This window comes from Lissotriton vulgaris, chromosome 6 (assembly GCF_964263255.1).
Source record: "Lissotriton vulgaris chromosome 6, aLisVul1.2, whole genome shotgun sequence".
NCBI classification, from domain to species: domain Eukaryota; kingdom Metazoa; phylum Chordata; class Amphibia; order Caudata; family Salamandridae; genus Lissotriton; species Lissotriton vulgaris.
The window spans coordinates 424,324,562-424,349,868 of record NC_141694.1 but is presented as its reverse complement, the minus strand read 5'-3'; positions in this window follow the sequence as shown (position 1 = coordinate 424,349,868).

Genomic DNA, 25,307 nt, shown 5'->3' with positions numbered 1-25,307 from the left:
GTATGGCTGTAATTTATCTCCGGTTAAAATCAACTGGTGTGAGGAAACCGTCTTTTTCTTTGTTTCTTCTGACAATCTTTTTTCCCTCAGGTGTTCCATACACAATTTTTTCAGTAGTTTTCTAGAAATGTGTACCATTGTAGGTGGATCCTCATAATATTGTAGACAGTCAATTTCTGTCAGAAAAGTTTTAACATAATTTAACCACTTAAGGCCATTAATATTTTCAAGTTTTAACACATCCTGGAGTATTGCGCGGTTTTATACACACTCATTTATAGTCCATACCCTGTGCCACAGGAGAATGGGCTGGGTTCCAATTATATCTCAGAAATACGGCTTCCCCAGCTCCGCGTGACAGATAAGTGTCGCAATACTTTCCGGTATGGAAAAAATATACCGCATAAACTTGTTTTCAACTAGTTGAATTGATTTTATATTGGCATACCACCAGAGTCCCGCTCCATACAAAGCCACTGATAAACACGTTGCATTATAAATAGTTAACATTTCCCTTATCGGTTTCTTTCCCAGTTGTTTTATGAAACTCTTTAAGGCCATTGTTGTCTTCGAGAACAAGAGAGTTCTTGCCTTCACCACACTTGTCCAAGAGCCAGTCTCGTGAAACAGGATGCCTAAATAAGGGAAGTTGGACGTTTTTTCCAGGGAAGTGTTATTTATGAACATCTTTTTCATTTGCTTCTTTGTTCGTGTGCCACAATTCATGGAAAAAGTCTTGCTACAGTTGATTTTTAAATCCAAACTGAACATAAACTTGCTGAAGGATGTTATCAGATTTTGCAGGGCCAAGGCGGTACGAGCCATTAAGACAGCGTCGTCCGCATCCAAGAGCGCAGGGATAGATCTTTTACCAATCATGGGCATATCCCTGCACTCTTGCAGCAGACAAGGCTCCAGGCCGTTTATATAGATCAGGAATAAAAAAGACGCCAGGACGCACCCCTGGCGTACTCCGCGCCATATCCCGAAGGACCTACTGCATTCCCCCCCTTTTCCATAGCGAACAGTAGCAGTGGCCCCTGAACACAATTACCTCAGGAAGCGAATGATCGGGTCTTCCACGCCCAGCTTTAGCAGCAGTTCCCATAATTTATTGTGAGACACACAATCGAAAGCCGATGTGAGATCAACAAACGTGAGATATAAACGCTCCCTTTTTATCGTTATATATTTCTGCTGAACAATAAATAAATTTAGGCCCTGTTCAATTGTTCCTATTCCCTTTTGGAATCCGAATTGTAGGTTGCTTATTACCCCATTATCCTTTGCCCAGTTTTGTAATTTATCTAAAATAACTCTACCAAGGATCTTTATAGATGGGTCGAGAAGGGATATTGGCCTATAACTTACACAGTTTTGTCTATCTCCCTTCTTGTAGATAGGAACGATGATCGATGTAAACCATGATGGACTCTGACCCCTTACTAAATTACTAAAAAATCTGTACAAGCATGGGGTCCCCGATGTCACTATTGGCTTTATACAGATCTGCTGGGATCCCATCTGGACCTGCCACCTTTCCCCCCTTTGTGGCTTTCAAACTCATTAGAACTTCGGGCAGAGTTACCACCAGCTTTTGTGCAACGTCCCCTTTCTCGTGTATTAAGTTGGATCCTATATCGGATGTTTCCTCTAGGGACATGTAAAGAGTGGAGAAGTGTGCAAACCCAGTCATCTTCATTAATCGCAATTTCCATGCGGGCTTTGGTATTATCATAAAGGAAGGGGGCATTGACCACCCTCCAAAAAGCAGATATATCTTTTGATTGTGAAGATGCACATAGTTTTTCCTAAGCCACCCTCTTTATGGTGTTCTTCCTATTGATCAATGCCCGATTGTAGCATTTCCTTAGAACTCTTATTATAGAAGGGTCCCGGGGCACCTGGTGGATTGCATGTGTAAGCTCAGTAAGGGCCTTGGCGCATGCCATATCAAACCATCTTCTACTATTCTTGGGCCCATTCCTTAACTCCACCCTCAGACTCTCTTTAATGGTAGATACTATAATATTAAAATGTTCTATTATATGTTCATTCTTGGAGTCTTCATCCAGGCAAATTCTGAAGCTATCTGTACAGGTATTCACCAGCTTAGCTAGGAATTCCTCCGGGACCACCTTACTCCATTCAAGTGTGTACCCGTTTTGCCTCCCAGCGTCACATCCGGGGAAGCCTGCGTTGGGGGCTGGTCATTTTGACATACCACAAATGGGATATCAATCTCAAGTATTTGAGGAAGATGATCACTCATTGGTGAGTCAAGAATATTGAGACTACCTAGCCTATGACCATAACTATTAGAACAGATGCTAAAGTCAATGGTGGTCGATGCTCCCCTGCCAATAAAGGTCGAGGCAAATGGTGTTGGACGATGGGCCATTTAATCTGCGTATCCCAAATCATAATTAAATAATAACTCATTTAACAGATCCCCGAATAGCGTATGGTTAAAATGTGTAAGATTAATGTCCTGCTCTAACATTAAGCCACAAATGCCTTTTTGGCCCTTTTTGCAAAGTGGACAATTAACCCCCCCCCCCCCACAAAATCATTACTTCCTTCTCCTTGCCATCTATTTCACTTTGTAAATCATTACCTAACATTTTCAAAATATCCCGAATCTCATTACTTGGGATATTATTATAAAAATGTATAATAATGACACTCACTCCCCTTCTAGTGTCTATCACCATCTTATGATAAAAACTACATTTGGAGTAGAAATGTACCCTCTCATATGTTAAACGGTTTGAGAGGTACGTGATTAAACCGCCCTTTGGGCTCCCGTAAGCTCATCCTACTGCCGGTGTACAGTAGGTTTTATAGCCGTTCAGATGAATGGGACAATGGCCCAAGTTTCTTGGAAGGCCAAGATATCCAGGCCATTTGTGACAGTTTCCCAGGAGGGATTAGTGATTTTCTGTTTTAAGCCTGTCACGTTCCAAAACATCAGGCTGCACATGTCTTTATTCTGGGCCACTGTTGGGTCGTTCAAGATGACATTTCCTATTTCCTTACCGTGTTTTTCAGATGTAAGTTTGCCTTGGGTTTTTGTGGACACAGAGATTTGATTACTCTTACTCCTAGGGCCTACTCCCTTTTTGCATATATTAGTCTCCCCCACCCAAATTTTTGTCAAGTTTACAGTTTCCTTGCCATGTAGTGCCCTCTTATCACTTGTGCTTCTTGCACTCATGTCAAGTATTTCCTTTGATAAGCTACTATCAGATGGTTTTGAGGGAATGAATAAAGGAGGGGAAGATTGAAGAGCCTCTTCACGCTCTCGGCATCAGTCGACAGCCTCTAGTTCGCTAAACCAGTTATAGCAGGGGATAAGGCATGGAGCAAACTGTGGACCCAACCATTCTCCACAGTGCTGTCGGTCACCATAATGGATTCTCCCAGCCCTTTGTTGTATATGGGTCCATCCATCCTCTCCGCCCCCTCCCCAGCTATTTTGGTTAGGGTCCCTATACATTTCATGCCCCCTCCCTCCCCTGACGTAGTTGGTGCCCCAAGTCCAGCTCCATCTGTTGTCTGGTTGCTCTACTGGCATATAGAAGTAGGAGAGGGCTCCAGCCACGATTGTTGATCCATTATTTCTAGGTACCCCAAACAGATGTGTTCCACTGTTCAAGGATCTTCGAAGGTTACAACCACACAATCCCCCTGAGATCTTTTTCTATTGTAACCCACCCAAGGAACCCTCTGAACCATTAAGATGTTACTAGTTATTGTTGATGGTAAAGGATGATTGGAGTTTAACCAATGGATCACCTTATTTTTAAGTGCCCAAAAGGGTTCCGTGATTTGAGAAGCCAATTCTGGAACCCCAGTCAGGATCACCACGTAGGGGCATGCTTCTGGTGGTAAATTGATGCTACTACGTTTTTCGGTCCTTTCTTGTTGGGCTTTGTCGGGGTTGTGAGTGGGTACATTGAGGCTAGCTGGTTTACTTGTGGTTGCCTCGGTAGCCGGAGTGGGTTTGGCACAAGTTTTACTTTCTTCAGAGCAATTGGGGTTTGGCAATGGGGTTTTAGGAGCTGTTTTTTTCCCTTCAGTTACACATTTATTAAGTGTTTGGGGTTTATTGGCCGGTAAAGTTACATGGGCGACTCCTTTTGCCTGGGTAGTATACTGCGTGTTTATGTCCTTCTGCAATTCATGGAGTTGGGTTTCTATCCCAAGAAGCTTCTCTTCTAGGGGAGTGAGTAGGGATTTAATTAGTATCATGAAAGTAGATATTAAAGGATCTTCCCTTTCTGCACTTATACCTGTGTTGTTGGCTGTGGTATTGGCTGTTGTACTATTAGAGAAAATGTCAGCTAGTGTGTCATCTAGGGTGGTGTCATCTAGAATGGTCGTGGGCATGGTTTTAGAACCAACCTCTTCTTTGCCTAGCTCATCCCCAGCAATTTCCCTTGCTGCTACTTTAATGCTACCATCACTAATACCCCCCGCAATCACTGCTTTTGCCTTCTTGGCAGTGAAGTTGTTATTTTTAGTACGCTTATTTTTGGGGATTGCCCCCTCCCTTTTCCCTCTCATTTGACTGTTGCTGTTCTCAGCCTGGGTATCTGATTGTATTGCAGTCACAATGTTTCCCGAGGGTGCCAGAGCCTGGGGATCATGAGAGATCGAATCTTTAAGAGTAGGCTGGGTACAGGCGATATTATGAACCTCCACGTGTGTCTGCAAAGAAATAGATTTACTTAGGGTGCTTTCTGGGCTACGTGCTGCAGCAATGTGGCCCATGGACGATCTCTTAGCAAACGCTAGATCTTGGGATACCCTTCTCTCCATGAGCACAATTGCTCGATCTATTAATGAATTTGTGCATACTATAAAATCATCAAGTGTTCCCGTCAACTTTGTCTCTTCTGCCGCAGCCTTACTTCTAGTTTCACGTGTCATTTTTATAAACTGCAGATATCAGGGCTCACTAGAAATAAGAGAGGTATATTCTAATAAAGCTATTTTTTCAGCACAGACCAAAATAATAGGCTCCAAATATAAACAAATAGCTGGTACAGTCTACAAGATCCACAGTTCAAGGTTGGCAAATATACTTTTGGACAGTGTCAAGGACTCCCAAGGTAAAGGATTAAAATATACTACTGAAAGAAGAGTTGCTTACAGTTCCGTAGTCCTTAGGCGAATTAACAACCAAAGTTTCTGGCCCAGCCCAGTCTCCTCAGGCCTCTGAGGGCCCGCCCTTTGCCTGGGCTTCGCCCCGCGCGCTCCCGCGACGCGGGTGCACCAAGTCCTTTAATGCGCCTCCGGGCGCTCTGCTGATGGCGTGAGGGTGCGCCGCCGCCGCAAAGGATGCCGGGATAGCGAGTCCTCCACTCTACGGCTGCTAGTATGGAGAAAGCGGTGGCGGGAGGACTCACGGACCAGGAAGCAGGTGTGTGTAGGGAAGGCTTGGGTGAATCAGGTATGACCGGTGATTAATCCAAGAGGAAATAAAGAGAGCCTGCTTCCACCAGGACTCCAAGTCCTTTAATGCGCCTCCGGGCGCTCTGCTGACGGCGTGAGGGTGCGTCGCCCCCGCAAAAGATGCCGGGATAGCGAGTCATCCACTATGTGGCCGCTAGTATGGAGAAAGCGGCGGCGGGAGGATTCGCGGACCAGGCAGCAGGTGTGTGCAGGGAAGGCTTGGGTGAATCAGGTATGGCCAGTAATTAATCCAAGAGGAAGTAAAGAGAGGGACTCGACGAGGCAACATTTCTTGTACTATTCTCCATCGAATCATCTGGCTTGCGGGAAAAGGATTCAGGGCGAGTCAGGAGGATGGAGCAGGACTCGGATGAGTGGACTTAAAAAAATACACACAGCTGTAACTCCAATATGACAAAAAAAGAGAAGGTAGTGGTGATGGATTTGTTGTGATTATTCGAACAGACAGAGACACACAATAATATTAAAAGTCAATAAGGAAGAAAGAAAGTAACAAGTTCAAGCCCTGGTTGTCAGGGAAGTATAGCTTGTTCTTAAACTCTGGTGGTTCAACCAGAAGTAGGTAGTCATCTAACACACTACTTGCGTCACCTAAGTCGCTGTACTCAACTTCCTTCTGTGATTCCCGTATTTTGTAATTCAGTGGTATAAAATGCTGACTCATTTTGATCTAGGTTAACTTCTCCACATTTTTGGACAAGAGACTGTTCCTTTTCACTGTTACAATGGCACCAGCAGCACTGATAACATGCTCAGAAGAGACACTTGCAACAGGTCAAGCCACATAGTTTATCGCCAGCCTGCTGAGCACTGGCCATTGGCCCCTTTTCCCATACCAATGCAGCAATGGGTTTTGATAAATGTAGACCTCTGTTGGGTCATCCAGATAGGCCTGGACCATCCGCTTAACGCTCAGGGGTGCTCCACTTTGCTGGACCTCTTTTGCCCTTTGCATCAGCACTGAAGCTAACAAATCCTTGCTGTAGATACCAATCCTGTGCCAATTTTACTGGGGATAATGACCTTGTTCTTGCTGTTGTTGATAGTGTTGGTGACTACTGTGAGCCAAACGCACTGCCCTCAGGTTCTGAAGTTGAACTTGATACCCAATGCCATGCTGCAGTACTTATTGTGGGTTGGAGTAGCGGGCCTTTCCCTTCAATTACCAGCCATTCTTTTTCCAAATCACTGGCTGCCTCACCTATGTAAGTTTTGTACTGGGCAGCATCCACTTCTGAAAAAGGAATTAATGTCTTAGTGTTCATTGCTGTTCTATAAGGTGGATCCAGAATTGTGCCTGACACAATGCTAGTTTCCACCCTCGAATTTTCAGCTAAGTGAAAGGCTAAGCTCTGCACCAACTCATATGCTTCATGTTTTCCCTCCACACCTGCGTACGAATCAGACACCTCCTTCAGCTGTTGCTCTAGCATTTGCAACAATGGTATAGCTTGGCCCATAGTACAGCCTTCTTTGCTGACTTCATGTGTGAAGAGCTTAAAAAGAAGTAGCATCTCTGTCAGTCATTTAACTAGGCCCCATTGTTCCATCTGAACGGTCATGCTTTTCACAGTAGCATCCCCTACTCTTTGCATGACATAGTCATTGATTGGTCTGTACTGATCAAACAGACGATCAAGCATGTAATAAGTTGAGTTCCAATGTGTTGGCACCGCCTTGATGAGTGGGTTGACTGGCATCTATGCTCACGTTAAATGTTCCTCAGATGATCCTCAGCTGCTTCCGGGCTTTACAAGAATAGCTGAAATATGTGCATATTCTTCTGCAGGTGGTCAGTAAGTTGCTGACACTGTCTTCTTTTTTCAGAAGGTCTTGAACAATGAAGGTAATGCAGTGCGCCAAACACAGGACCCTGAAACAGCCACCAGAGCACATGGCCTTAGCTATATTACTGCCATTGCCCGTAGCAACAAGACCAATGTTAAGCCCTCTTGGGTGCAGCCATTCAAAGACCTTGCCATTAAACTCTTCCAAAATGTTTGCAGCAGTATGAGATTTCTACATGGCGAACATGGCTACAGTTGATTGTTTCCGAGTGGCATTAAAAATCTGAGCAGTGTCAACACCTGCAGATATCTTTTCTCTAACCCCCGAAAAAGAGATTCAGTGTGCAGTAATGCACATGTAATCTGTGGCTTAGCAACTGGTTCACATGTCTGTTGTCAGGTGGATATTTTAAACAGTACTCTGCACCAAGCAATTCCAGCACGTCGTGATGTAGTGCTGGAACAGCAACTCTGACGAAATAGGACCGGCTGGGAACCTTCCATTTTTGGCAGATTGCTGTCACAAATTCCAGAAAACCCATCCCTATCACAAAAGAAAAAGGGAGAAGGCGCAGCGCTAACATTTTCACCAGCTTCGCATTGTACAAACGTGCCGTTGAGTGGTTGCATTCGTGCAGCTCTTCCGACCTAAAGATGCTGACAATGGTAGGCTGGATTGTTTTCCTTTGTGGTGCATCTGATGAAGGATACTTCTTGAACCCAGTTAGGCTCAACAACGCACTTTTTTTCATTGTGGTACTCTGTTGCATTGGTGTCTCAGCCTGACTCTTACTACAATGCCACTGAGATGTTTCTGAGGTGATGAGGATGTGGGCGGTACCACTGCACTGCTGGGCTAAGGGCTACAGTGTGTACCAGAGAAAATGTCTGACTCTTGATCAATTTCCACCGCCATCATATCTTCTTCCACTTCGTCATCCCCACAAACAGCAACAGGTGCAGTATTCCTTTTGTGGCCGCTAAGGTGCGCCTCCCACTGGATCATGCAGTGTTTTTTCAGATGGATTGTTTGGCCTCCGGTACCATAGTTTGTACCAAGCTTACCCCGGCTAACACTTTGTCGACAAACTGAGCATAAAGCAACATTCTCCTCCTTACTGCTAACCGAATTGAAGTCCCAAACTGGGGAGGTAAACTTTCTTGTGGTGCTGGAAGTGCCACTTGCAATGTTGAATGAACTGCAGGGTGTGCAAGAAATTTGACTCTGTGCAGTGCCAGTAACACTACCTACTGAGGTGGTGATTGTGCTGGATGTAGGTCCCTGCTGGGTCTTTGCAAACGCAAATATAGAAGCTGGAGGTTGTTTTGGTATGACCTTTGTTGGTGGTTTCTATGCCACATCCCTCACAGCCTCTTGGGAAGGGGTAATAATGTCAGTCTCTATCTCCACTGGGGCAGGAATGATGTTCATGATGACTGGCTTGTCATCATCATCCTCCTCTCCTACATCTAACTCCATAACTCTAAGGCTTTCCGGAACCTTACTTTTGCCTAGCCTTGTCGCATTGCGTGCCTCCCTCTCAGACTGAGGTGTTGGCTTCCAGGTGGCATCTAGATCATCAGAAGGGGGGCTTGAACAAGAAGTTGATGGACTAACCCTCCTTTTCCTTGCTAGGGATCTGGAAGACAATGGATCTTCTGAAAGAGTGGCTCGCTCTTCTTCCTCTGCAGTAAGCTCGATTTCCTGAACTGCCCCTACTTTGAGAGGAACAACTACTATTGTGGGCGGTGGTTGCGGCTGTTGTTGAAGCTGTTGTTGCCCGCTTATCTGCTGACTGCTGCGTTGATTGGGTACTACTTTACGATAACGATAAGTCAATTTCAACATCATTGGTCGTTGGTGTTTGCGCAATTAGACTGGCTGCCTCTGCAACACTCATGGACTAGGGCTTAGGTTGGTGGGGTGGGCCCACTGATGCGGAGGTTCTGCTCCCAGCTTGGTCCTCGGACACCGCTGCGGCAGGCGTAATATTTTGTTTCCCAAAAAAACATGTTGGTCTGCACACCAGTCTGAGTAAGTGCCACTTCCTTCTTATGTTCCTTCTTCTCACCGGCAACTTTCCTGCTACTGGAGGAACTAGTAAATTTCTTTGGAGCCATCTTCTTAAGATGTCAGCAGGACGCAGTTGCACAAGTTGCAGAGATGTCTGTGGTTAAATGTTACGTGATGTCGTGCGCAGCAGGACTTCTGTCTGGCAGTTCAAGGGGTGGTGATTGATGACACCTCCTCCTCAGTCTTTTGTGCACCTAAAAGCAAAGAAGCCTGAAGAACATCAGTGAAATGTTGCATTTGCTTTTGTGTTTCAATTACTATTAGTACAAACAAACAAATATAATATATACCTTAGTGTGTGGTGGTTACACTTGTTAGTGTTACATGATATTATTACATTTTATTAACTCAGGTATTAAAAAAAACAACAACAGTGTAGCAATTTGTAAGACTTTGACAACAAGGGCTTTCGTGGTGTAGTGTGTACACTCAGGAAGGATAGGGAAGAAGAAGAGCATAAACAAAATACAAATGTAACGGAAGTGGAACCTGTTTGGCATTATTTTGTGCATCACGTCATTCAGGAAGCTGCAGCAAAGGGGATGAAAGCAGTAAGCCAAGGGGAACAAAGGAAAGAAATGCAGGCCTATATTGCAAACGCAGCACACTACTAAACTACCATCACAAAATGGCCATCAGCCACATGGTCACTCACAGTCACAACATGCAGGAGGCCTGGAAACAATGAACTCAAGCAGGCCTATATTGGTGAGGCAAAGGAGGTATGCTAAACAGCACAACTGTAATGCAAAAATGCAAAATGAAAATCCACAGGGCTAAACAAGGTTTCCAAGGTACACAACAACAACACCACAAACACACATCAAACAAAGGCATTTATTTAACGCACACCAACAAAAAAGTAATACCCCAAACAAACACATTTTGCAATCCAATCCAATGCCATCCATGCCCTAAATGGTGTTTAAATTCGACAGACACCACAGAGACAGTTGTTTCATGCACCCACCATGGGTAGCTCTGGGACTACTGGCTGAAAGGCCTATATTGACAGACTACGCCACAATCTTGCAGGCCTATGGCAAAAACACACTGGCTGGCTCCACAAAATGGCCACCAGCCACATGGCCAGACCACCCACAACAACAAGAAAGGGAAGACAGACAATGCAGGCCAATTGCAAAGGCAAGCAAACTGCCAGGCTTCACAAAATGGCTGCTAGCTACATGGCCAGGCCACAACAACAAGAAGCATAGGCCAATAGGAACAAAGGAAAGACATGCAGGCCTATATGGCAAAAGCAGCACACAACTAAACTACCACCACAAAATGGCCACCAGCCACATGGTCACTCAAAGTCACAATAAGCAGGAGGCCTGGAAAACAATGAGCTCAATCAACCCTATAATGGCCAGGCAAAGGAGGCATGCTAAACAGCACAGATTTAATGCAAAAATGCAAAAACGAAAACCCACAGGACTAAACAAGGTTTGCAAGTTACCCCTCAACCACACCACACACACACACATCCAACAAAGGCATTTATTTATCACACCCCAAACAAGTAAAATACCCCATGAAAACACATTTTGCATTTCAAGCCATTCATGCCCTAAATTATGTTTAAATTCAACAGGCACCACAGAGACAGTTGTGACATGCACCCATGAGTAGCTCTGGGCCTACTGGCTGAAAAGCCAATATTAGCAGACTAGGCCACATGCTTCCAGGCCTATGGCACAAGCACACTGGCTGGCTCCACAAAACGGCAACCAGCCACATGGCCATGCCATAACAACATGAAGCCTAGACCAATATGAAGAAAGGAAAGACATGCAGCACACTACTAAACTACCACCACAAAATGGCAACCAGCCACACAGTCACTCAGAGTCACAACCAGCAGGAGGCCTGGAAAACAATGAACTCAAGAAGGCCTATAATGGCCAGGGAAAGGAGGCATGCTAAACAAAAAGCTTTAAAGCAAAAATTCAAAAACGAAAATCCACACAGCTAAATAAGGTTTGCAAGTTGAAGAACAACCACACTACACACACACACACACACACATCCAACAAAGGCGTTTATTTAACACAGCCAAAAAAGTAAAATTCCCCCCCCAAACAAATTTTGTAATTGAATCTAATGCCAACAATGCCCTAAATTATGGTTAAATTCAACAGACAACACAAAGACAGTTGTTTCATGCACCCAGGAGTAGCTCTGGGCCTGCTGGCTACCTACTATACATTGAAAAAAACTGATAAAGAGTACAATAAAAATGTTGTTGCAACTTTCAATGCCCCAATCAAACAAACAACACCAATTCTCCAACTTACCTGTAAAATCTCAAATCCCAAAGTCCTCAAATCCAATTAAATATGATGCAGCAGACACAAAGAGTGATCCTTCCAGCTCCAGATCCAAATGAAAAGTGAACAGGACCTGGACAAAACACTGGGAGTAGCATGCTGGACAAAAACAGGTAGTTGGAGACTCTGGGGCACTTCCTTCCCCTTAAAAAAAATTATCAAAAAAGAAAAAAGGCTTGGCACAAAAAGTACAGACAAATGTCAATTTGAGGAGTTGTTTTATCCAACTCATCATTTTCGAGAAGGGTTTATGCTGCTTGAGCGATATTCTTCCCCAGATTGCAATTTCTGCATGTTCGGCATCGCAAGCTTCACTAAACCTCCGCTGGATATCCGATGGCGCGTCCGAATGACGTGTTGGCGATAGCACACTCTCGTGGAATCATGCGGCCGGCTACCAAAATCTCGTGCTACACGCGACTGGGTAGGAAATCTCGACGGCAAATGCAGGGATCCTGGTAAGTCGCTACTGAATGCGCAAAAACGCATTTTGAAAGCACGAACAAGGGAAAAACTCTGCTACGCCACAGATCGTGGAGTTTTCGGTAACTCTGCGTACTACGCAGAATGTGGAGTTGCCGAAAATTTGGTAACTCCGCGAGCGGAGCTGATTTTAACACCCAGGGTTAGTCAGGAGGCAAGTGAGTTATTTTTCAATCACAACGTACATGTACGTGGTTATCAGCATAGATACACACAGCCATTGAAATGCTACCATTACAATCACCAACGGTAGAATGTGGCTGTGTCCATCCTGAGTCCTGAATGAAAACGCCCACCGTTTGGTCGACTTCCGCAGGTTCTGAATGTCCAGTATGCGAGGCCAGGCATCTGCCATTTTAGCAGTTGGATGTACAATATTGGTGACTTTTAAGTCCATCACCACCACTAGAAATGAGTTGTAACATGTTTACATATGTACAACTCTATTGCGCTGTTGCCACTAAGGCACATTATGGTACCTGATGTGAAGCTCTCTGATACCCTTGGGTCCAGCTAGCACTTTACAAAACCAGGAATAAATAAATATAAATAAATTTCCTTTTACACAAACATCTGTGTAGTCTGTTATTGTGCATAAACTATATATTACCTCAATGCACTGTACACCACCTGCGATGGTATTTTGATAGAAATGTTGAAAATGTACAGTATTATGGTACTTATAATACATTTTTGGATGTATCATGTGCACATTTATGTTCCAGAAACATGTGAAGACCACAATGGGGACTATAGGTCGATATTGGACAGTAGACAATTATTGTGTGAACAATTTGAAATACTTTCTGAAACAGTTATGTTTTGTTACATGACTTTTGGTTTACTCTTCAATATGTTACTATGGACACTGTGACCAATGTTCAAAATTGTTTTAACTTCACACATAGGTACCATGGGAGAGGGCGGAGACAATTGCCTCCAGTGTACCACCTATTTCCAGACCTTCAGACCATGGAAGAAAGAGATGTCATCAAGATGTATTGTCTGACTAGGGAAACAATACAGGATTTATGTCATCAATTGGAGCCTCCTTCCTCAGAACACTATTCCCACATTCATCCCACCAGTTGTGAAAGTTATGGAAGTATTGTTTTTTCTTGTAACAGGTTAATTTCAATACACTGGTATCTGGTGGTACGTCACAACCAATGTTCAGTGGTGTATTTCAACTCGTGCTTTCAGCAATGATATGACACATTGACAGCTATATCCAGTTCCCCAGATGTGAGGATTTAGCCAATGTGAAGGTTGACAGGTATGGATTTGGTCACCTCCCATATATGGTTGGAGCCATTAATGGCACCCATATTGCCTTTATACCACTGCAAGCCATGGAACAAGTTTACCATAAAAGGAAGCACTTCAGTTCAATTGACATGCATTTATATATCTCAAACGTCGGTACCCGGTTTCCAGGATCAGCCAATGATCCTTTCGTCTTGCGGAACAGCATCATACCCGAGCTGATGTCACAAATGCTACCGGAGAGGGCCTGGCTCATCGGTAAATATGATCTGTCCTAACTTTGTGTGGATTATGTTGGGTAGTATAATCAGAAAGTATGCAACTTACTGTTTTACTTAAGTCTGTCTTCCATCTAGGAGACTCAGCGGATCCCAACCATCCATGGTTCTTGGCACCGCTTAGGAATCTACCTTTACCAGTTGAAGTCTATTTCATTGAGGCCCGTAAAAGAACACAGTGGCTTGTGGAGTGGGCTTTGGGCTCCTGAAGGCCAGATTCACATGTCTGACAAGACTGGGAGAGCTCTCCTCTACTCACCCAGGAAAGTGTGTCTTTCATTCATTCATTCAAATAACTTTATTCGATTCAGAAAAGAATCATAAAAGTAGAATGTGGCTGTGTCCATCCTAAGTCCTGAATGAAAATGCCCAACATTTGGTCGACTTCCGCAGGTTCTAAATGTCCAGTATGCGAGGCCAGGCATCTGCCATTTTAGCAGTTGGATGTACAATATTGGTGACTTCCAAGTCCATTACCACCACTAGAAATGAGTTATAACATGTTTACATATGTACAACTCTATTGCGCTGTTGCCACTAAGGCACATTATGGTACCTGATGTGAAGCTCTCTGATACCCTTGGGTCCAGCTAGCGCTTTACAAAACTTAGAATAAATAAATATAAATACATTTCCTTTTACACAAACATCTGTGTAGTCTGTTACTGTGCATAAACTATATATTACCTTGTTGCACTGTACACCACCTGTGATGGTATTTTGATAGAAATGTGGAAAATGTACAGTATTATGGTACTTATGATACATTTTTGGATGTATCATGTGCACATTTATGTTCCAGAAACATGTGAAGACCACAATGGGGACTATAGGTCGATGTTGGACAGTAGACAATTATTGTGTGAACAATTTGAAATACTTTCTGAACAAGTTATGTTTTGTTACATGACTTTTGGTTTACTCTTCAATATGTTACTCTGGACTCTGTGACCAATGTTCAAAATTGTTTTAACTTCACACATAGGTACCCTGGGGGAGGGAGGAGACAATAGCCTCCAGTGTACCACCTATTTCCAGACCTTCAGACCATGGAAGAACGAGATGTCATCAAGATGTATTGTCTGACTAGGGAAACAATACAGGATTTATGTCATCAATTGGAGCCTCCTTCCTCAGAACACTATAGCCACATTCATCCCACCAGTTGTGAAACTTATGGAAGTATTGTTTTTCCTTGCAACAGGTTAATTTCAATACACTGGGTCTGTATCTGGTGGTACGTCACAACCAATGTTCAGTGGTGTATTTCAGCTCGTGCTTTCAGCAATGATATGACACATTGACAGCTATATCCAGTTCCCCAGATGTGAGGATTTACCCAATGTGAAGGTTGATAGGAATGGATTTGGTCACCTCCCATATATGGTTGGAGCCATTGATGGCACCCATATTGCCTTTATACCACTGCAAGCCATGGAACAAGTTTACCATAAAAGGAAGCACTTCAGTTCAATTGACATGCATTTATATATCTCAAATGTCGGTACCCGGTTTCCAGGATCAGAAAATGATCCTTTCGTCTTGCGGAACAGCGTCATACCCGAGCTGATGTCACAAATGCTACCGGAGAGGGCCTGGCTCGTCGGTAAATATGATCTGTACTAACTTTGTGTGGATTATGTTGGGTAGTATAATCAGAAAGTATGTAACTTCCTGTTTTACCTAAGTCTGTTTTCCATCTAGGAGACTCAGCGGATCCCAACCATCCATGGTTGTTGGCACCGCTTGGGAATCTAACTTCACCAGTTGAAGTCTATTTCATTGAGGCCCGTAAAAGAACACAGTGGCTTGTGGAGTGGGCTTTGGGCTCCTGAAGGCCAGATTCACATGTCTGACAAGACTGGGAGAGCTCTCCTCTACTCACCCAGGAAAGTGTGTCTTTCATTCATTCATTCAAATAACTTTATTCGATTCAGAAAAGAATCATAAAAGTAGAATGGGGCTGTGTCCATCCTAAGTCCTGAATGAAAATGCCCAACGTTTGGTCGACTTCCGCAGGTTCTAAATGTCCAGTATGCGAGGCCATGCATCTGCAATTTTAGCAGTTGGATGTACAATATTGGTGACTTCCAAGTCCATCACCACCACTAGAAATGAGTTATAACATGTTTACATATGTACAACTCTATTGCGCTGTTGCCACTAAGGCACATTATGGTACCTGATGTGAAGCTCTCTGATACCCTTGGGTCCAGCTAGCGCTTTACAAAACTTAGAATAAATAAATATAAATACATTTCCTTTTACACAAACATCTGTGTAGTCTGTTACTGTGCATAAACTATATATTACCTTGTTGCACTGTACACCACCTGTGATGGTATTTTGATAGAAATGTGGAAAATGTACAGTATTATGGTACTTATGATACATTTTTGGATGTATCATGTGCACATTTATGTTCCAGAAACATGTGAAGACCACAATGGGGACTATAGGTCGATGTTGGACAGTAGACAATTATTGTGTGAACAATTTGAAATACTTTCTGAACAAGTTATGTTTTGTTACATGACTTTTGGTTTACTCTTCAATATGTTACTCTGGACTCTGTGACCAATGTTCAAAATTGTTTTAACTTCACACATAGGTACCCTGGGGGAGGGAGGAGACAATAGCCTCCAGTGTACCACCTATTTCCAGACCTTCAGACCATGGAAGAACGAGATGTCATCAAGATGTATTGTCTGACTAGGGAAACAATACAGGATTTATGTCATCAATTGGAGCCTCCTTCCTCAGAACACTATAGCCACATTCATCCCACCAGTTGTGAAACTTATGGAAGTATTGTTTTTCCTTGCAACAGGTTAATTTCAATACACTGGGTCTGTATCTGGTGGTACGTCACAACCAATGTTCAGTGGTGTATTTCAGCTCGTGCTTTCAGCAATGATATGACACATTGACAGCTATATCCAGTTCCCCAGATGTGAGGATTTACCCAATGTGAAGGTTGATAGGAATGGATTTGGTCACCTCCCATATATGGTTGGAGCCATTGATGGCACCCATATTGCCTTTATACCACTGCAAGCCATGGAACAAGTTTACCATAAAAGGAAGCACTTCAGTTCAATTGACATGCATTTATATATCTCAAATGTCGGTACCCGGTTTCCAGGATCAGAAAATGATCCTTTCGTCTTGCGGAACAGCGTCATACCCGAGCTGATGTCACAAATGCTACCGGAGAGGGCCTGGCTCGTCGGTAAATATGATCTGTACTAACTTTGTGTGGATTATGTTGGGTAGTATAATCAGAAAGTATGTAACTTCCTGTTTTACCTAAGTCTGTTTTCCATCTAGGAGACTCAGCGGATCCCAACCATCCATGGTTGTTGGCACCGCTTGGGAATCTAACTTCACCAGTTGAAGTCTATTTCATTGAGGCCCGTAAAAGAACACAGTGGCTTGTGGAGTGGGCTTTGGGCTCCTGAAGGCCAGATTCACATGTCTGACAAGACTGGGAGAGCTCTCCTCTACTCACCCAGGAAAGTGTGTCTTTCATTCATTCATTCAAATAACTTTATTCGATTCAGAAAAGAATCATAAAAGTAGAATGGGGCTGTGTCCATCCTAAGTCCTGAATGAAAATGCCCAACGTTTGGTCGACTTCCGCAGGTTCTAAATGTCCAGTATGCGAGGCCATGCATCTGCAATTTTAGCAGTTGGATGTACAATATTGGTGACTTCCAAGTCCATCACCACCACTAGAAATGAGTTATAACATGTTTACATATGTACAACTCTATTGCGCTGTTGCCACTAAGGCACATTATGGTACCTGATGTGAAGCTCTCTGATACCCTTGGGTCCAGCTAGCGCTTTACAAAACTTAGAATAAATAAATATAAATACATTTCCTTTTACACAAACATCTGTGTAGTCTGTTACTGTGCATAAACTATATATTACCTCGTTGCACTGTACACCACCTGTGATGGTATTTTGATAGAAATGTTGAAAATGTACAGTATTATGGTACTTATGATACATTTTTGGATGTATCATGTGCACATTTATGTTCCAGAAACATGTGAAGACCACAATGGGGACTATAGGTCGATGTTGGACAGTAGACAATTATTGTGTGAACAATTTGAAATACTTTCTGAACAAGTTATGTTTTGTTACATGACTTTTGGTTTACTCTTCAATATGTTACTCTGGACTCTGTGACCAATGTTCAAAATTGTTTTAACTTCACACATAGGTACCCTGGGGGAGGGAGGAGACAATAGCCTCCAGTGTACCACCTATTTCCAGACCTTCAGACCATGGAAGAACGAGATGTCATCAAGATGTATTGTCTGACTAGGGAAACAATACAGGATTTATGTCATCAATTGGAGCCTCCTTCCTCAGAACACTATAGCCACATTCATCCCACCAGTTGTGAAACTTATGGAAGTATTGTTTTTTCTTGCAACAGGTTAATTTCAATACACTGGGTCTGTATCTGGTGGTACGTCACAACCAATGTTCAGTGGTGTATTTCAGCTCGTGCTTTCAGCAATGATATGACACATTGACAGCTATATCCAGTTCCCCAGATGTGAGGATTTAGCCAATGTGAAGGTTGATAGGAATGGATTTGGTCACCTCCCATATATGGTTGGAGCCATTGATGGCACCCATATTGCCTTTATACCACTGCAAGCCATGGAACAAGTTTACCATAAAAGGAAGCACTTCAGTTCAATTGACATGCATTTATATATCTCAAATGTCGGTACCCGGTTTCCAGGATCAGACAATGATCCTTTTGTCTTGCGGAACAGCGTCATACCCGAGCTGATGTCACAAATGCTACCGGAGAGGGCCTGGCTCGTCGGTAAATATGATCTGTACTAACTTTGTGTGGATTATGTTGGGTAGTATAATCAGAAAGTATGTAACTTCCTGTTTTACCTAAGTCTGTTTTCCATCTAGGAGACTCAGCGGATCCCAACCATCCATGGTTGTTGGCACCGCTTGGGAATCTAACTTCACCAGTTGAAGTCTATTTCATTGAGGCCCGTAAAAGAACACAGTGGCTTGTGGAGTGGGCTTTGGGCTCCTGAAGGCCAGATTCACATGTCTGACAAGACTGGGAGAGCTCTCCTCTACTCACCCAGGAAAGTGTGTCTTTCATTCATTCATTCAAATAACTTTATTCGATTCAGAAAAGAATCATAAAAGTAGAATGGGGCTGTGTCCATCCTAAGTCCTGAATGAAAATGCCCAACGTTTGGTCGACTTCCGCAGGTTCTAAATGTCCAGTATGCGAGGCCATGCATCTGCAATTTTAGCAGTTGGATGTACAATATTGGTGACTTCCAAGTCCATCACCACCACTAGAAATGAGTTATAACATGTTTACATATGTACAACTCTATTGCGCTGTTGCCACTAAGGCACATTATGGTACCTGATGTGAAGCTCTCTGATACCCTTGGGTCCAGCTAGCGCTTTACAAAACTTAGAATAAATAAATATAAATACATTTCCTTTTACACAAACATCTGTGTAGTCTGTTACTGTGCATAAACTATATATTACCTCGTTGCACTGTACACCACCTGTGATGGTATTTTGATAGAAATGTTGAAAATGTACAGTATTATGGTACTTATGATACATTTTTGGATGTATCATGTGCACATTTATGTTCCAGAAACATGTGAAGACCACAATGGGGACTATAGGTCGATGTTGGACAGTAGACAATTATTGTGTGAACAATTTGAAATACTTTCTGAACAAGTTATGTTTTGTTACATGACTTTTGGTTTACTCTTCAATATGTTACTCTGGACTCTGTGACCAATGTTCAAAATTGTTTTAACTTCACACATAGGTACCCTGGGGGAGGGAGGAGACAATAGCCTCCAGTGTACCACCTATTTCCAGACCTTCAGACCATGGAAGAACGAGATGTCATCAAGATGTATTGTCTGACTAGGGAAACAATACAGGATTTATGTCATCAATTGGAGCCTCCTTCCTCAGAACACTATAGCCACATTCATCCCACCAGTTGTGAAACTTATGGAAGTATTGTTTTTTCTTGCAACAGGTTAATTTCAATACACTGGGTCTGTATCTGGTGGTACGTCACAACCAATGTTCAGTGGTGTATTTCAGCTCGTGCTTTCAGCAATGATATGACACATTGACAGCTATATCCAGTTCCCCAGATGTGAGGATTTAGCCAATGTGAAGGTTGATAGGAATGGATTTGGTCACCTCCCATATATGGTTGGAGCCATTGATGGCACCCATATTGCCTTTATACCACTGCAAGCCATGGAACAAGTTTACCATAAAAGGAAGCACTTCAGTTCAATTGACATGCATTTATATATCTCAAATGTCGGTACCCGGTTTCCAGGATCAGACAATGATCCTTTCGTCTTGCGGAACAGCGTCATACCCGAGCTGATGTCACAAATGCTACCGGAGAGGGCCTGGCTCGTTGGTAAATATGATCTGTACTAACTTTGTGTGGATTATGTTGGGTAGTATAATCAGAAAGTATGTAACTTACTGTTTTACCTAAGTCTGTTTTCCATCTAGGAGACTCAGCGGATCCCAACCATCCATGGTTGTTGGCACCGCTTGGGAATCTAACTTCACCAGTTGAAGTCTATTTCATTGAGGCCCGTAAAAAAACACAGTGGCTTGTGGAGTGGGCTTTGGGATCCTGAAGGCCAGATTCACATGTCTGACAAGTCTGGGAGATCTCTCCTCTACTCACCCAGGAAAGTGTGTCATTCATTCATTCATTCATTCATTCAAATAACGTTATTCGATTCAGAAAAGAATCATAAAAGTAAAATGTGGCTGTGTCCATCCTGAGTCCTGAATAAAAACGCCCAACATTTGGTCCACTTCCGCAGGTTCTAAATGTCCAGTATGCGAGGCCAGGCATCTGCCATTTTAGCAGTTGGATGTACAATATTGGTGACTTTCAAGTCCATCACCACCGCTAGAAATGAGTTATAACATGTTTACATATGTACAACTCTATTGCGCTGTTGCCACTAAGGCACATTATGGTACCTGATGTGAAGCTCTCTGATACCCTTGGGTCCAGCTAGCGCTTTACAAAACTTAGAATAAATAAATATAAATACATTTCCTTTTACACAAACATCTGTGTAGTCTGTTACTGTGCATAAACTATATATTACCTCGTTGCACTGTACACCACCAGTGATGGTATTTTGATAGAAATGTGGAAAATGTACAGTATTATGGTACTTATAATACATTTTTGGATGTATCATGTGCACATTTATGTTCCAGAAACATGTGAAGACCACAATGGGGACTATAGGTCGATGTTGGACAGTAGACAATTATTGTGTGAACAATTTGAAATGCTTTGTGAACCAGTTATGTTTTGTTACATGACTTTTGGTTTACTCTTCAATATGTTACTCTGGACTCTGTGACCAATGTTCAAAATTGTTTTAACTTCACACATAGGTACCCTGGGAGAGGGCGGAGACAATTGCCTCCAGTGTACCACCTATTTCCAGACCTTCAGACCATGGAAGAAAGAGATGTCATCAAGATGTATTGTCTGACTAGGGAAACAATACAGGATTTATGTGATCAATTGGAGCCTCCTTCCTCAGAACACTATTCCCACATTCATCCCACCAGTTGTGAAATTTATGGAAGTATTGTTTTTTCTTGCAACAGGTTAATTTCAATACACTGGTATCTGGTGGTATGTCATAACCAATGTTCAGTGGTGTATTTCAGCTCGTGCTTTCAGCAATGATATGACACAATGACAGCTATATCCAGTTACCCAGATGTGAGGATTTAGCCAATGTGAAGGTTGACAGGTATGGATTTGGTCACCTCCCATATATGGTTGGAGCCATTAATGGCAACCATATTGCCTTTATACCACTGCAAGCCATGGAACAAGTTTACCATAAAAGGAAGCACTTCAGTTCAATTGACATGCATTTATATATCTCAAACGTCGGTACCCGGTTTCCAGGATTAGCCAATGATCCTTTCGTCTTGCGGAACAACATCATACCCGAGCTGATGTCACAACTGCTACCGGAGAGGGCCTGGCTCATCGGTAAATATGATCTGTCCTAACTTTGTGTGGATTATGTTGGGTAGTATAATCAGAAAGTATGTAACTTACTGTTTTACTTAAGTCTGTTTTCCATCTAGGAGACTCAGCGGATCCCAACCATCCATGGTTCTTGGCACCGCTTAGGAATCTAATTCACCAGTTGAAGTCTATTTCATTGAGGCCCGTAAAAGAACACAGTGGCTTGTGGAGTGGGCTTTGGGATCCTGAAGGCCAGATTCACATGTCTGACAAGACTGGGAGATCTCTCCTCTACTCACCCAGGAAAGTGTGTCATTCATTCATTCATTCATTCATTCAAATAACGTTATTCGATTGAGAAAAGTATCATAAAAGTAAAATGTGGCTGTGTCCATCCTGAGTCATGAATGAAAATGCCCACCATTTGGTCGACTTCCGCAGGTTCTGAATGTCCAGTATGCGAGGCCAGGCATCTGCCAATTTAGCAGTTGGATGTACAATATTGGTGACTTTTAAGTCCATCACCACCACTAGAAATGATTTGCAACATGTTTACATATGTACAACTCAATTGCGCTGTTGCCACTAAGGCACATTATGGTACCTGATGTGAAGCTCTCTGATACCCTTGGGTCCAGCTAGCGCTTTACAAAACTTAGAATAAATAAATATAAATAAATTTCCTTTTACACAAACATCTGTGTAGTCTGTTACTGTGCATAAACTATATATTACCTCATTGCACTGTACATCACCTGTGATTGTATTTTGATAGAAATGTTGCAAATGTACAGTATTATGGTACTTATGATACATTTTTGGATGTATCATGTGCACATTTATGTTCCAGAAACATGTGAAGACCACAATGGAGACTATAGGTCGATGTTGGACAGTAGACAATTATTGTGTGAACAATTTGAAATACTTTCTGAACCAGTTATGTTTTGTTACATGACTTTTGGTTTACTCTTCAATATGTTACTCTGGACTCTGTGACCAATGTTCAAAATTGTTTTAACTTCACACATAGGTACCCTGGGAGAGGGAGGAGACAATTGCCTCCAGTGTACCACCTATTTCCAGACCTTCAGACCATGGAAGAAAGAGATGTCATCAAGATGTATTGTCAGACTAGGGAAACAATACAGGATTTATGTCATCAATTGGAGCCTCCTTCCTCAGAACACTATTCCCACATTCATCCCACCAGTTGTGAAACTTATGGAAGTATTGTTTTTTCTTGCAACAGGTTAATTTCAATACACTGGGTCTGTATCTGATGGTACATCACAACCAATGTTCAGTGGTGTATTTCAGCTCGTGCTTTCAGCAATGATATGACACATTGACAGCTATATCCAGTTCCCCAGATGTGAGGATTTAGCCAATGTGAAGGTTGACAGGTATGGATTTGGTCACCTCCCATATATGGTTGGAACCATTGATGGCACCCATATTGCCTTTATACCACTGCAAGCCATGGAACAAGTTTACCATAAAAGGAAGCACTTCAGTTCAATTGACATGCATTTATATATCTCAAACGTCGGTACCCTGTTTCCAGGATCAGCCAATGATCCTTTCGTCTTGCGGAACAGCATCATACCCAAGCTGATGTCACAACTGCTACTTTACTTATGTCTGTCGTCCATCTGGTAGACTCAGCGGATCCCAACCATCCATGGTTGTTGGCACCGCTTAGGAATCTAACTTCACCATTTGAAGTCTATTTCATTGAGGCCCGTAAAAGAACACAGTGGCTTGTGGAGTGGGCTTTGGGCTCCTGAAGGCCAGATTCACATGTCTGACAAGACTGGGAGAGCTCTCCTCTACTCACCCAGGAAAGTGTGTCATTCATTCAAATAACAGTATTCGATTCAGAAAAGAATCATAAAGGTTTACAGTTTAAAAGTTCATACATACAAAACAGAGATTTACAAACAAGGCACAATATATCGTGGCAAAAAGAAACATAGAGTTATTAAAACTTGTTCACAATTCATATCGATTCCTAATTAAAAATGCGGATCTGATAAAATTGAGCATAGAACTACATCTGACAGCAGTTGATAACAATCTCAAATATTCAAAACCTTCCTTATATGGGCATGGTCGAATATCCCTCAAGAGAGGTTTAATAAAACGGTCTCTTGGGGTTTTATAAAGTGAGCAAAAGAGGACAAAGTGCATTGTGCTCTGTTGTGATGCATTATTGCATGGACAAGGGGATCCCCTTGTTTTGGGAAGGAAAGTGTGTCAAATCATTGTGGCCTGCTGCATGCTCCACAACATCACCCTTCAATGGAACATCACTTATATGGCAGAGTATAGAGACCATGAATTGCTACAGGGTGAGGATCCTGAAAGGCCAAATGATGATGATAGTGGTGAAGAGAAAGGAGCTGACTTGCGTCAAGATATCATCAACAACTTCTTCTCATGAGTATAAGTATGTTGTGAAATGCCATGACTGCCATTATGATGTGAGAAGTGTGTTAAGGAAAAATATTAGGAAGGTAAAGCACTAGAAAATCCTAGTGAAAGGTGTTTGTGGAGGAAGGTTTTGACACATGGTCATTTTATTAGTATTGCTTTCTTTAGCTTACATATTTTGTCATGGACTGTTTTCTCCAGAAATGTACTTTGTGAATTGTGTTATATGTATGGTTTCATAGTTAAACTCTCTGTTTGGGTACCCTCACCCTGGCATCTTCATTTGGACATTTCAGAGTTATGACATTAGCAGGTATGTGATGCTGTTTGAAAGTTACGAAAGGGACATACGTTATTCCTTGGAATGTCTGTCACAGACATTGGGTGTTGAGGGGCTAAATCATGCTAGTCTTCCTTCACATTGGCTAAATCCTCATTATGTATAAACCGTATGCAGCTGTAGATGTGTCTCCTCATTGTAGGCCAACGTGCTTGTGGCTCACCACTGACATTTGTTTGTGACATTCCTCCAGATGTGGGTGCACTAGATTAGAATGATCCTGTGATGAGAGAATGCTGTACTGCCATGTGTCTGTTTATTGGTGTTATTGGTGGGATTCAATTTGGTAGGTAGATAACATGGCTGCAGCTGCTCACAGAGACCAATTGCATTTTGCCTATTCATTTGAAATAGTCTGATTTATTTCCTCCTTCCATGTTGTGAAAGTCTGTACCTGGAAATGTAATCACTAACACACAACATTTGAGTCATGTATGATTCTCTATGTTATGTTTCTGACATAATGCCAGCCTTTTGTTGAACCAATGGAATAAAGATGTTATAAGACAATACACTTTTATGTATGTGTTAGAGCAACATGGTTGTGACCCTGAGATAAATATTGATTACATGCAACATATCCATGGTTACACAAGGAGATTTTCTCCGCATTGTAAAGTTTAGATGGGAGTGCATACATACATTGCTAGATGTGAAATATACTAAAGCAGATAATGAGTTTCTAACCAGTGTATTTATTGAATAGGTAAAGGTGAAGAGATACGCTGTGGAAAACC